A 12,748-nucleotide genomic window follows, 5' to 3' on the forward strand; every position below is an offset into this window, starting at 1 on the left:
AATCATAATCATAATAATGTAATACATTTTAAAATGCAATACCTTTTAGCTCATGCTTTTCCTTCTTTTAAAAAAAAACACTAGGAATTTTGAAGGGTACATGGAGAGGATCACTTTGTATTTGATGAATTGAATTTATAATAAAATGGCTCCAAAGACCAAATTAAAAATATCTGAGGTGGCACAAGGCAGGATATTAATGTATTGATATAATCTGGATAATAATACACTATGTTCCTGAGCTTAGAGGTCTTCAGAAACTTTGAGAACTGAAATGACTGTGCTTTTCAGGTACCAAAAAGTTATGAAGTAATTTTATAGTTTAAAAGGTGTACTTAAAAATAGGTGACATATGCACACACATACACACTTGTGGCTGTGTTGCCCTGATGTAGCTGCAGAGTGAATCCATAAGGATCAGCTCTCTTCCTGAGAAAGTTTCCTTTACACGGAATAAGTGGGGCTGTAGGACTCCTGTGGCAGCTTCATAGCTCACAATGCAGGAGGCAATGATGCAAAGAACCAAAGACTGACTGCAATATGTAACCATCTCAGCGGTCCTCAGATGCCAGAACCGCCCTTGAGGCAGTGGGTAGCTCGTGTTGGTGGCTACATCGATACCCCAAGTAAGAAGGCATAAAGTTCCTCTGCGTCACCTTTGCCCTCTTCTTACACCCTCAGGCCAAGCACAAGTCCAAATTCGTTGGTGCCACATGTTCGCATTGTGGCTGAGTTCTTTAATACTGAGCATGTTCCAAAAACATCCCTCTTTTCACTGTTCTCAAGGGTTAATTCAATAAACAAAATACAATAAAAGCTACTGAAAAGTCTGGAACAGGAAGGAAGCTGGCTTACCGCTCCTTGGTTTCCCATGTTGTCAGTGTAATAAATTGCCGTTTTCAACAAGGTGTCTACAGCTGTATTAGAATTTCACTTTCTTTTATTATTTTTTTTTTATTTCTAAGTGTCATTAAAAATTAATACATCACTCCTAAAAGCATGAGCCCTTGTGGGAGGAGGAGTGGGCAGAAGAGTTTCATTGCTGGTGCACTCATGGTGGGAAGATGCTTCTTTTGAAAGTACCATCCCTCCTGGGTGATCAGTGCTGGGTGGGGTAAAACACCCATACTAAGCAAGCTGGTTACAAAACTTCCTTTAATGTCTGTAAGGACAGAAATCTAGCTTTCTAATTTACAGAAAACCTGTTGGATGTTTTAAAACTGCTAACAACACCTTATACAACCTTTGTTTTTGTGTTTCCCAACTCCCTTGCTCTACCTGGCGCTTAGGCTTGTGTATAGGAAGGACTTTTATCACTTTCCTCGTGTGTCTTATTTGCCTTTGTACAGCTATGCTTTCCCTCTGTTTTTTCTGTATGCAATTTTTTACTTTGTAATGTTCAGTTGATTTACTGAACAGCTAAGGGTTTTTTTTAAAAATGTGTGTTATTTTGAAATATGTTTTTTATAACCCAGTTGAACAGGTCATTCTGTATACTGTGCTAAGTCTCTGATCACTGTCTAAATTTTAATTAAAAAATAGTTCAAGACAATCATTGAAGTACCACTTAATTATTTTTAGATGGCAGACTTTATGTAGATTTTTATGGGTATGAGTATGAATGAAATGCATGACAATGAAGAAAATGTCACTGATTGTGCTTCAGCCCTTCAGAGCATTGAATAAATACAGCTTGTATGATGTTTCTCTTCAGCTCTGGACTAACACACAGGCCTGACCTGAGGATGCAAATTCTATAAGGGGATATTTTTTGAAAGCAGTGTTTTAACTTCTAGTCATGCAAATACCCAATTGTTCACAGGACATTTCAAAATTATGTTGTAAAAGACACAAGCTAAATTCATGTTCTTTGTACTGAAAGGACTTGTTCCTTTATTCAGCAGATTTTTATACCATATAGAAGAGCAGTGTCTGCGCAGTGTTTGAAAGTCAGGCCTTTGTTTTACTGAATATTATGTGCCTTTGGGACAGGAAGAAAGCCTGCGCAACAGGTTTCTGCACCCTTGTCGACGTGTTCAGACAAATTAACTTGTCATGACGAGTTTTGCTTGGTCTTCCTGAGGGGAGGCAGAGGGGTGTGGAGTGCCATAAAGCTTCCTCACTTTTTCGCAGTGGATGTCTTTGATTCATAGCTATTTGAGTGGATTTTTCTTTACGCACGTGACACTCCCCCTCCAATCTCTGCGCTTGTACAGACCTCACGTAATATAAGCCTACGTCCTTCTCCGTGGAGTGGGTACAGCCAAAACAGACAGCTGTTTAGATCTCCCTGGCGAAGGATCCCATGGGTCTCACCCACACTGGATGCTCATCCGAGCTCTCCTGGCTGTCAGACCCATCTGTTAGGATGGCATGGTGCCCATCCTCAGCCTTGTGAGAGAGATTCACTGCAACACAGATACAAAGCAACCATGGGGTTTAGGGCAGGCATTCTATACAGTGTGGGAAATAGTGTCTGTTATACGGGAAATAACACCTTTGGGCTATTAGCAGCATGATATGTTTATTTAACCTGTATGTGTTATGTAGATTCATGTCATGGGATACGTGGATACAAAAGACTCAAATCAAAATATTTGCATGTGGAAGCATGAAATTAGACTCCCAAGTGTGTATGTCTCTGTGTGCATATATATATACACACATTTATGTGTGTGCGTCCTGTTTTCAAAGAGCAGAAGGCATTGCAGTCCCCTGCATAGAAACTGACGTACACCCAAACCTTCTGAAAATCAAACCACTTGAAAATATGAACTTGAGAGACAACCAGCGTGGCGTTCATTTAGCAAGAACTTTTTCTTTAGCCTCCTGGTTTTGTTAATGTTGGCTATTTCTGATACCGCTCTGGAGAAGACAATGCCATCTGGAAGTGAGACTTTGAAGAAACAGGCTTAGTCTCCTAAGCGCAGCCAGGCAATGCACCATCTTGTATGGAGAGCACTGCATTTACTTGCTGCAGATGCCTGTAGAGCATCGCTTCCTGAGCGTGCAGGCAGATTTTCGTTAACTTTTTTTCAAATAATGGACCATGGGGCTCCAGCAAACTTTCTCTTCAGGGTTTTCTGTACAACTGCTCTCTGTGCACTCTCGGTGTGAGGTCTTCTGACTTCTCACTCTGTGTGAGGGGTTAGCATTCGCTGGAAATATGGGCTCAGTGATGGCAGTGTGCTGGCAGCAGAGCAGCAGGAGGTCTTGCTTACACCCACACGGCCAAACAAAGGTCCCTCTGTGGGGCCCGCTGCCGTGGGAGTGCAGCAGCTTCAGAATACACAGTTTGTCATCAGCAATTATCTGGGTGTCATAACTGAAGATCTGCCACAACACCTACAACCCCGAAACACAGTGTGCCTCTCTTATGTAGTTAATTGTTTTTAATTCATTATTACACTAAATTCCCTTTGTAACAACCTCACTAATTAAGAGGCTCTATACACCATCACATATAATGGACATACAAAGTTCCCCAAGCATTATTAAACGTTGGAAGGATGTAAAAGAGCAACAGAATAAATGAAAACCCATCCTGTATATCTTTCTGTGTATTTATGGTTAAACCTCACATAATTGTGTGAATTCCCCATTGTTTTAAAGAATCCTTTTTGAAACACAGAGGTCCATTTGTAGCCTCAGAGTTCATTAGAGACCACTTCTGAATAAAGGAGAGCTATGGTTGGTCACTGGTACTATTTTCAAATTTTTTTTTCTTTTCCATCATTCATTTAAAAGAAGAGGTTTATTCATTTATTCAGTTAAATCCACTGGGGATAGCTGCACAGGAGAAGGGACTGAAAGCTCCAATTCACTTTAATTTGTGTATTTGCTTACACTCTGTATTGGAATGCAGTAGCAAACAGCCAGAATTTTTTTTTTTGTTCATGAACATACTTGTTTAACTAAGTACATTTGAAAATACACGTTTAGTTCTGTAACCATGAATATAGGTTCTGGTTCCAGCAAAAGACAGGCGGTGAACTCTACCTTAGAAGCACTGCAGAAATAAGTTAAGTTCTTCATGGGCCTCAGTGCGGCAGAAAGTGGAAATATGAAATCCTGTGATTCACAGCATGGAGGCACTGACTCCTCTTTGACATAGCTGGGGATGTCAGCACAGAGATTGGACTGGGGCTCTGCTCAGAGCTTGCTGTCAAACTGAACTGTTGTGATGGGCCCAACATTAAGCAAATACTAAATCTCAGCAAATTCAGTCAGGGCTGGTGCTTAAGTGTTGTGCTGATTCATGCCATGAGAAGGCTAGCAATCCAAAGAAACAAACACAGCAAAATAAGAAAAAAGGGAAAAACAAACATTCAGCATAGAACTGCAGTAGTTACCACACCTAATAACACTGTCTCTGCCTACAGCCAAAGGAATGACAGAAATCCTTCCTATGGTGTTGCCGTGGTGGGACAAAACTTTGTCCACCAATTCAACACAGCCAAAACCCAGGTAAATGACAGATGGCAGTTCATACCTCTGGGATGCCACCTATACCGTCTACTCAAAGATCATTTACAAGACTCAAGGTGTCGCAGCTGCTGTATGAAACTTCTCAACTCCATCCTGGCCGTAAGCAGTGGCTTTGCTGCATGGTCCACTTCCTACGGCTGTGGGGCAAAATTCCTCATCCTCAGCTGAGTGGATGCCTGCACATCTTCATCCTGCCCCTGCTGATCAGGCGGGGCCCTCGGGAGCACTCCTGTGCCCCCAGTGGGTAAGGAACTAGCCAGGCCCCTACTTGGTGGGTGACCAAGAAATAACAGATTGCAAATTGGCCCAGCTCTGCATTTATTTGCATAAGTGCACAGATGAACCATCAGGATTGCATAGTTTCTCCCTTTTTTTTTTCCCTAAACATATTATCTATGAAGCAATTACATCGTTAGAAAGGAGGTAAAGTGTGTGTGGCTTTTTTAGAGAGCATATGTTGTTTGATAGATCTCAAATTCTATCTATCCATCCATCCATTCATTTATCTGTCTCATAGTTCTAGTTCTGTTTCGTTCCATCAATTTGAGTGATATTTTCTATATGACATACAAGTATGTGGTCATAATATTTGACACATAATTCTCTGAATGATAGATATCATATTAAAACCAGTAATTATGACCTGAAGTGTAATTACAAAATGAGGTGCCTGATTAAATAAATGAGTACTGCTGTACTTAAATTTTTATTTTATTTCCATGTTTTCCTTCAACCTAGGAAGCCTTTCTGAAATCAAAATGTGTATCAAATGTATAGCCCCTTGTCCAGTTTTCCCTTTCTCCTTCAAACTATATTACATCATATATATTACATGATATGTATCTATCTAATTTAACAGCTTAAACAAATATGTGAGCCCCCTTAGTTGTGCTTTATTACGTTAACAATATTCCACCGTCTGTGGAATTACTGTCCCACAGGAATTTTTCTCTCGGTGTTAAAATAAAGGCCTTCTTTTACATAAATTAAATATCTGTAGTTGTATAAGGACATAATAATTTCCTAAATATGCAGATTAAATAACCACGTTAGTCTTGCTTAACTTACAGAGAAGGTGGGACAAACAGTGCCTTTGTGCCTGTGTGTCCCCACTGATGTGCCAGCATCTCAGTACAATGTTATATCTGTTAAAAAAGGCTGCATTTCTCTGTAGCACAGAAGACAGCAGAGCCAGAGAGCTGAGCTATGTTTTTCTGAAAGCCACTCATACTTTCCTTTATTATAAACATCTTCTGTGTTTTGATCCATTGAATAAATTACAAGGCTTTAATTACTTCAGTAAAACTTTTTTTTTTAGTAAAACAATTTTTTCAAGTTTTCCCATACCGACTGAGTGGACATTCATCACAATCAGGTATGTTTGTTCCCTTACTGCTAGGCTGAATGTGACATTTTGTTTAAGTCTGTGTAGTGAGAGCATTTGTTCCAGGAGGTTTTTTTCCCTTGGTAATGGTGCCAGTTTCCACCCCGTACCCACTAACTTCTCTTCCCTATTCAGTCCCCTGGGCTGTGCCAGCCGTTTGCACTCACTGCACTGGATGAATGAATGAATGAATGAATGAACTTCTTGATGCTTCGCATTGCCATGTCCACACTAGTGTGGTCCTCAGAAGTAAGCAAAGAGAACAGCAGAGGCATAGAGTTGGGCCTATTTGGCCTGGAGAAGAGAAGGCTCCAGGGAGACCTTATAGTGGTCTTCCATCTTCCAGTAACTAAAGGGGGTCTACAGGAAAGATGGGGAGAAACTCTTTAGCAGGGCCTGTTGTAATAAAATGAGGGGTAATGGTTTTAAAATAGAGGGAAATAGATTCAGACTTGATACAAGGAAAAAATTTTTTACACTGAGGGTGGTGGAAGACTGGAACAGGTTGCCCAGAGAGGTGGTAGATGCCCCATCCCTGGAAACATTCAAGGCCAGGTTGGACGGGGCTTTGAGCAACCTGATTGAGTTGAAGATGTCCCTGCTTCTTGCAGGAGTGTTGGAGTAGACGATCTTTAAAAGTTCCTTCCAACACAAATTGTTCTATGATTCTACGACACCAGTTGCAGAAGAAACAGCCATCTCAATATAGGTATCTTTTTTACCCCTTACACTTTTCCCGACATTTTTGATCGGTCATAATAAAGTATATCTAATAGTGTAAATATTTGCGTATCATATCACTTCGTTATGAGAAATTCAGGACTTTATTTATTTACTACTTTATCTCCCAAATACTAGGGTAATATTTTGTTTATGCAAAATGAGGCTCCAAGTACAAATTGAGTACAAACTTCAGTATTCTTCTAGAAGCATGTACGACACAAAACAAAAAATATAACTGATACCTTGCACATTCAGTACTTAAGTACTCCTAGGATTTAAATGCTCTTATCTGCACTGAAATCAGCTTTTATTTTGGCCTCGATGTGAATTCAGAGGTTGCTGTCGCCAAGAAAGCCCAGAAGCATAACTTGAAAATACAGTATTTTCTGAGTGCACACTTCCAAGTCCAGGAAGCATCATGAAGGGAGAAGAATTAGCCAGCTCAGTCACTTGTAGATTGACATACTGGCTTTGCACTTTGCCACAGGCGAGACTGAGTTAGTTACATCCACGGGAAGGTATACCTCTCCTGATATATGAGGGCAGAGCACATATGTCTAAATTATGATTAATACAGCTGTGAAAGAGGCATTTCTTGCCAGCAGAGTTTGACCAAACAGATGGTATGCATTGCTTCAGAATTAGCTTAGTCACCTTCACTGCAACTTGTTGACGCACTTTGAATTTTAACAGAATAAACGATTAAGAAGAATTGATATACAGTGTAACAGGCATGAGAGATGGTAGAAGACAATGGAAAAAAGAAAAGGTGGCACAAAAAGTAATAATTTTCTCATTTTTATCCTAGTTTGAAAATTGGGTAAGAAATAAGCCCAACAAAATATGCGTTCCTTTGGACACTGAGACAACCCTTGTGGTGGTGAAAAGCATGATCTAAATTATGCCATTGACGTAAATGAATCATAGAAGACATGATTAAGTGTAAAGACTGTAATTTATGGCTACTAGAAATCTGCAGTGCTGTTAAAAAAGGTAAGAGGAGGTACTGGCAGACAGAGTCAGAAAGAGCAGATCAAGAAGATTACAGCCAGGAAGGGAGGTGAGATTGTCCAGGAGTCCTATGTAAAAGCAGCATGCCAAGGAAAAATGCAAACTGAAGTGACTTACTCATTTTATCATTTTTAGAGAATCAGCTTAAAGAAAAGAGCGAGAATATGTAAGTTCCTTTGATAGAGCAAGGAATACTTAAACTTTGAAAAAAAATAGCAGTGCTATGAAGCTGATATATGAGATATTTTATATGGGTGGCATTCTTATTATTTGTTGTTATTATTTTAAAATTATTGTGAGAGTAGCTGTAGCTGCCTTTGTGGCATGGTAGATGAGGACATGACTCATCTCTGAAGATGGGAGAGTTCCTTTTCTTCAGAAATGTGGAGTTTTCTGGGATATCCCACTTGAGCCCAGGAAGGTCAGTCAACCTCCAGATGTCTGCAGCAGCCTGAACTCCTTGCAAATGTTTCCAAAATAGTCATAAATGCTATATGAATGGTCAGGCATTTTTTTCCAAGTGTTTCACAACACTGTTTTGAAGTTTGAACTAGAAATACATGTATGATCACATGTTCTGTTTTCTTTGTATTTCTCTTCAGTGATCAGTCGTGTGAAATTACAGATTGTCTGATAGAAAATTTAACTACAAAGATTTCAGACAATTCTCTTCTTCCTTACTTAATACTCTTAATCTCTTTCTGAAGGAATCAGTCTACTGTCAGGTCAGGTAGCTGGAATCACAGCGACCACTGAATCCATTTTTGTGGCACCTTTTGTTCTTTAAAACAAATATTGAAAATAGTCTGGGGTTTTCTCTCATTGTGAAGGAATTTCTTTCTGTTTGCAATTTCCTGCCATAGAAGATTTCATGCAGATAATGGTTTTCAAAGAATGCAATTGCTTGCGCAATTTGAGACGATAGCTTACTAGTTTTTGTTTCCTGTCCCAGCCAAAGAACAATAAGGAAAGCTTAAGAGAAGCCTAGCAAATTTTGGACTGCTTTATCCTTCTGTTGCTGCAAACCAGAAATAACCTAGTATGATAGAATATAATTTGTATGAATTCAGTCAAAATAACATTAATCTTGCATATTACTCTCTTAATCTTGCATATTACAGATTCTCAGAATACATCAGATCGCTGGGTGGGGCTTTATTTGATGATGGGATTTCTAGAACGGTGCTGCTGGTCAGACTGACACACAGAGCCATATGTCAGATGTCAGGCTTCAAAATAATTCTGTTTCACAGTATATTTCTGTTGGTCGCAAACACTGGAATTATATTTTTAATTGTATGTCAATATATGTATTTGTGTATTGTCAGCTTTATAAATGTAGTATGTGTTGTTATTTTCATATAGAAATATTTATAAACCCTAAGTATTTTTGTATTCAAAGCCCGTATTCCCCTCAGTTTGAGATATTACTGCTCAGTGGATAATTTCGTATGTACACTGAGAGAGCAGGTCTACTCCCAGAAAATCAAAGAGAATTATGAAAAGTAATTGCCCACGGATTTCAGTTCTGCGTTTGTGTTTCATGTGAGTTGCCTGTCAGTTCTGCAGCCTTCAACACTTCATCAATATTCAAGAACATTTAGACAACAAATTATGGCCTCTAAACACCTTATATAAAATGTTAATATAATCAAACATCTATACTTTATCCCCAGGTTCTATTCTGTGAACATGAAACATACTGTTAGATTTAGTGGAGTGTTTTATTGTGATGATAGTCATTTCCTAAAGGTATACTGGCATTATTAATATACATTTGAATGCCAGACAAATAAAGAAGATCTTAGTTGGTTAATAATAAGGAATAAATATTATGTTTACCAAGACTCAGTTTTTATTTTCAAAGTGGTCTTAGTCTAGGGAATAACAAATCATTCAAGTAGAAAAACAGAAGTTATGTTAATAGAAACAACTATAAGGCAAATTGATGGAACAAATTAACAGATAAAATAGCAGAAAGAATTGCCAATTATTATTCATGTAAACTTTGTTTTGTTACGGTTATGTATTTTGTATCAGCGATCCTGAACACGAGAGACTGGTGAAAAGTTCACGTTAGCAGTAAGGTTGCATACTTATCCAGGTTTCTGAAAAAAAAAAAACAAAAACAAACCAAAACCATCCTAGATACACAAAATGTAAACTAGTTTATACACAATTTTATCTTTTGAGGCAATGTTTTTATGTTCTTGATATAGAAAACATCCTGTGAATATGGGAACTACATAGTAGGAAATGCTTGATTTTCAGTGTGTTTACAGTTCAGTGGTGTAGAGCATCTAAGATGTTTTCTTCTGGATGGGAACTAGAAAAGCTGTGAGGAAGAAAATCTTACCTTCTCTGTTTTTTTTTTTCCTGATTGCAATATTTTATTTCCTCCTCAAATGACCTCCTCCTGTTTCCCACAAAACATTTTCTATAAAATGTCCTTTCCCAGTAGGCATGTGACAGAGGATCTGCTGTCATTAGCCTGCCAGCTTTCCTTTCTGCCAGGCCTCGTAGCCTCCTCTCCCGCTGCTGTCTCCACGCGCTCGCTGAAGGGAGAGGCTGTGAAGAGAAGCAGGGGAAGTTTTCACTCCCCGTGCACTTCTGGAGGAGCCAGAAAGACATGTGGGACTGCACAGCCAGCTAGCAGGAGTTTCTGTTTGATCCCTGAAATCAGGAGGGATAGGGGGAGAAGGGAGAAGGGAGAAGACAGCAGGAAGCTTGAGTCATTTGTCGAGGGACAAAGCCACCATAGCAAGGGAAACAGCTGCCTTTGGCCAGCTTTCCAGAGGATACAGGAGAAGCCAGGGAGAAGTCAACCAGGAGCTTGTCTGAGTCCTAAACAGATTTATTGAGGGGTCTGAAAGTTCAGGATTATAAGACCCTCCCAGAAGACCTGGCCTAACTGTAGTCTGGGTTGATACTGATTACTGTCACTGGTGAGTGCCATGATCTGGAAGAAAGGCAGGCGTGACGTGCATGTCCGCATATGGGGAACTAACAGCTGCCTGCATTCATTTTAGGATATATTCCCTAGAGAATCATCCCATCCTTCTATTTGGAAAGATGTTATGCTCATTATAGGTAAAAAACTAACTGCCAAGCATAATAAACTGAGTTTGCAAACAGTGCTTTAGAAGAATTTCTACATGAAAACTCGTTGTTTTCTACACTCTTATGTTTCCACAGCATTTATCTTTGAGATTGTCCGCATTTCCCAAAGAAAGCTGTGGGATCTGAGTCTTACCCTGTGTTTTGACTTCTGATACTTGAAGGGAATTCAATAGCCCACATCTAAATGGCCTGCACTCAGTAAACCTTTTAGAGGTCTCTCCTCTGGTCACTGCTCTGCCTATGGCATCTGCACGACATGGTCAATGCAGCTCCAAGGCAGAAGCTTTCCAACGGCTGCTCCATCCAAATTTATAATTCCCAAATTAAATCCAAACTGTAATTCCTAGTCTGCTAAGACAAGAATTGAATTTAAATTTCATAGCTAGACAAGGTGAAGATGGGAATTGTAGGAAAAGTTTATGAACAGCCCAAATTACATGCCGATTTTCAAATCAGTGTTGCATAATTGCACTGAAGTGTGCCTGTTCCCTTGATTTTAAACAACCTCTCTGGGATGGGGATCTTCAGCAACAGCTCCTCAGTGACCTGTGCCCTGCCATTCAAGACTGAAAGGTGATTCACCTCTAGTCTTTTTTAGGTCTCTAAACTTTTTGATGACCAAGAGAGTCATGTTGGCCCCTTTCCCAAAAGGCATTTCAGAGCTGTCTGGGGGAGGCGAGCTGCATAGCTTCCACTGCCATAAGAGGCAGGGCAGCATTCCTCTGCTCCCAGCCCTCACCCATCTGTCCCCCATCAGCTGGGGGATACTAAAATAAATCGGGAGTGGGCTGATGCAGAAGCAGTGTTACAGAAGGTATGTTCTCCACAGGAAATGTGTAAACAAATATTTGGAAGATCCAACAATATTAACAAAGAGGCCTCTGTGGCACAACAATGAACCTTAAAAATCTACAGCACATGTTCTATGCACAGCTGTTAAGCAGCAAGGATAAATTGCTAAATAAAAGTAGTTTTAAACAACCAAAGCTATAGACTCTTCAGCCTGAAGGTAGCATCCTTAACAGTAAGTTTTTAGTTTAATATCTTGCTCAGTTTTGGTATAGACTCATCTGCTTAAATCTGTGATATTAGATACATTAAAAATAACTATTATTTCAAAGCATCCCATGAGAACTTGCTTGGACTTCTGCATAATGTTCTCTTTTGTCCTGGCCTTTGTTACTGAAAAAAAAAAAATTAGGCTTGTGTGTGTAATATCGTTCAACAAAGTTTTGGAAACACTGCTGGAGTTGACTGTACCTGCCCTGAGTTGTGTCTAGTGCTAAGCACTTGAGCGTTGCCTACTTCAGCACCAGCAGTCCCTCTCCCTCACTGTACTTGGTCAGGAAAAGTCTGTAAGGAGTACAATATAGGGGCAGTGCTATGATGTTTTTACTTGTCCGATCTTTAATACCACCATTTCTGCCAATTAAAGCCCACAATTAACTCATATCCTGTTGCTCCTGCTCTGCCCGAGACTTTCTGATGTTTATGACTCTTTTCCCTTGAGCTGAATCTCTGCCCAGTTATGTGTCATGCGCAGGCTCCGCTCCCTTACAGCCGTATTCCCTCGCCCTGGCCAGAGAAGTGCATGTGAGGAATGAAGTCACTCCCAGTCATTACTGGTCTCTGTGGCACACGAATCTTCACATTTCTCTAGCCTGAACTCTTATTTTACACTACAGCTCCCTGCCTTTGCTATCCAAGCTAGTCCTCTATCTGTGAAATTAACTGACCCTTGCAATATAATTATTTAATTAACTACTTTGTAACGAGGTTGTAAGGCAAAAGTGCTCTGAAAGATTAGGTAAATTAAAAGCACAGTTACTCAGCTTTGTTTTCCAAAAGCAGTTTGATTTGTCAAAGATTAATTCCCTTCTGTGGCTTTAGTGAATTATCTCCAGTTAAATTCTAACTTTCTGGAAGTTGCTTGGGTTTTGCTCTAGCTGATACTTTGTCCTTTTCATTCTGGTATGACCTTTCTCAGCAATGAAGGACTGAGATTTTAGTGTTAAAATTTGA

Source organism: Chlamydotis macqueenii, chromosome 2 (genome assembly GCF_036417535.1).
Source record: "Chlamydotis macqueenii isolate bChlMac1 chromosome 2, bChlMac1.mat, whole genome shotgun sequence".
Classification (NCBI taxonomy): Eukaryota; Metazoa; Chordata; class Aves; order Otidiformes; family Otididae; genus Chlamydotis; species Chlamydotis macqueenii.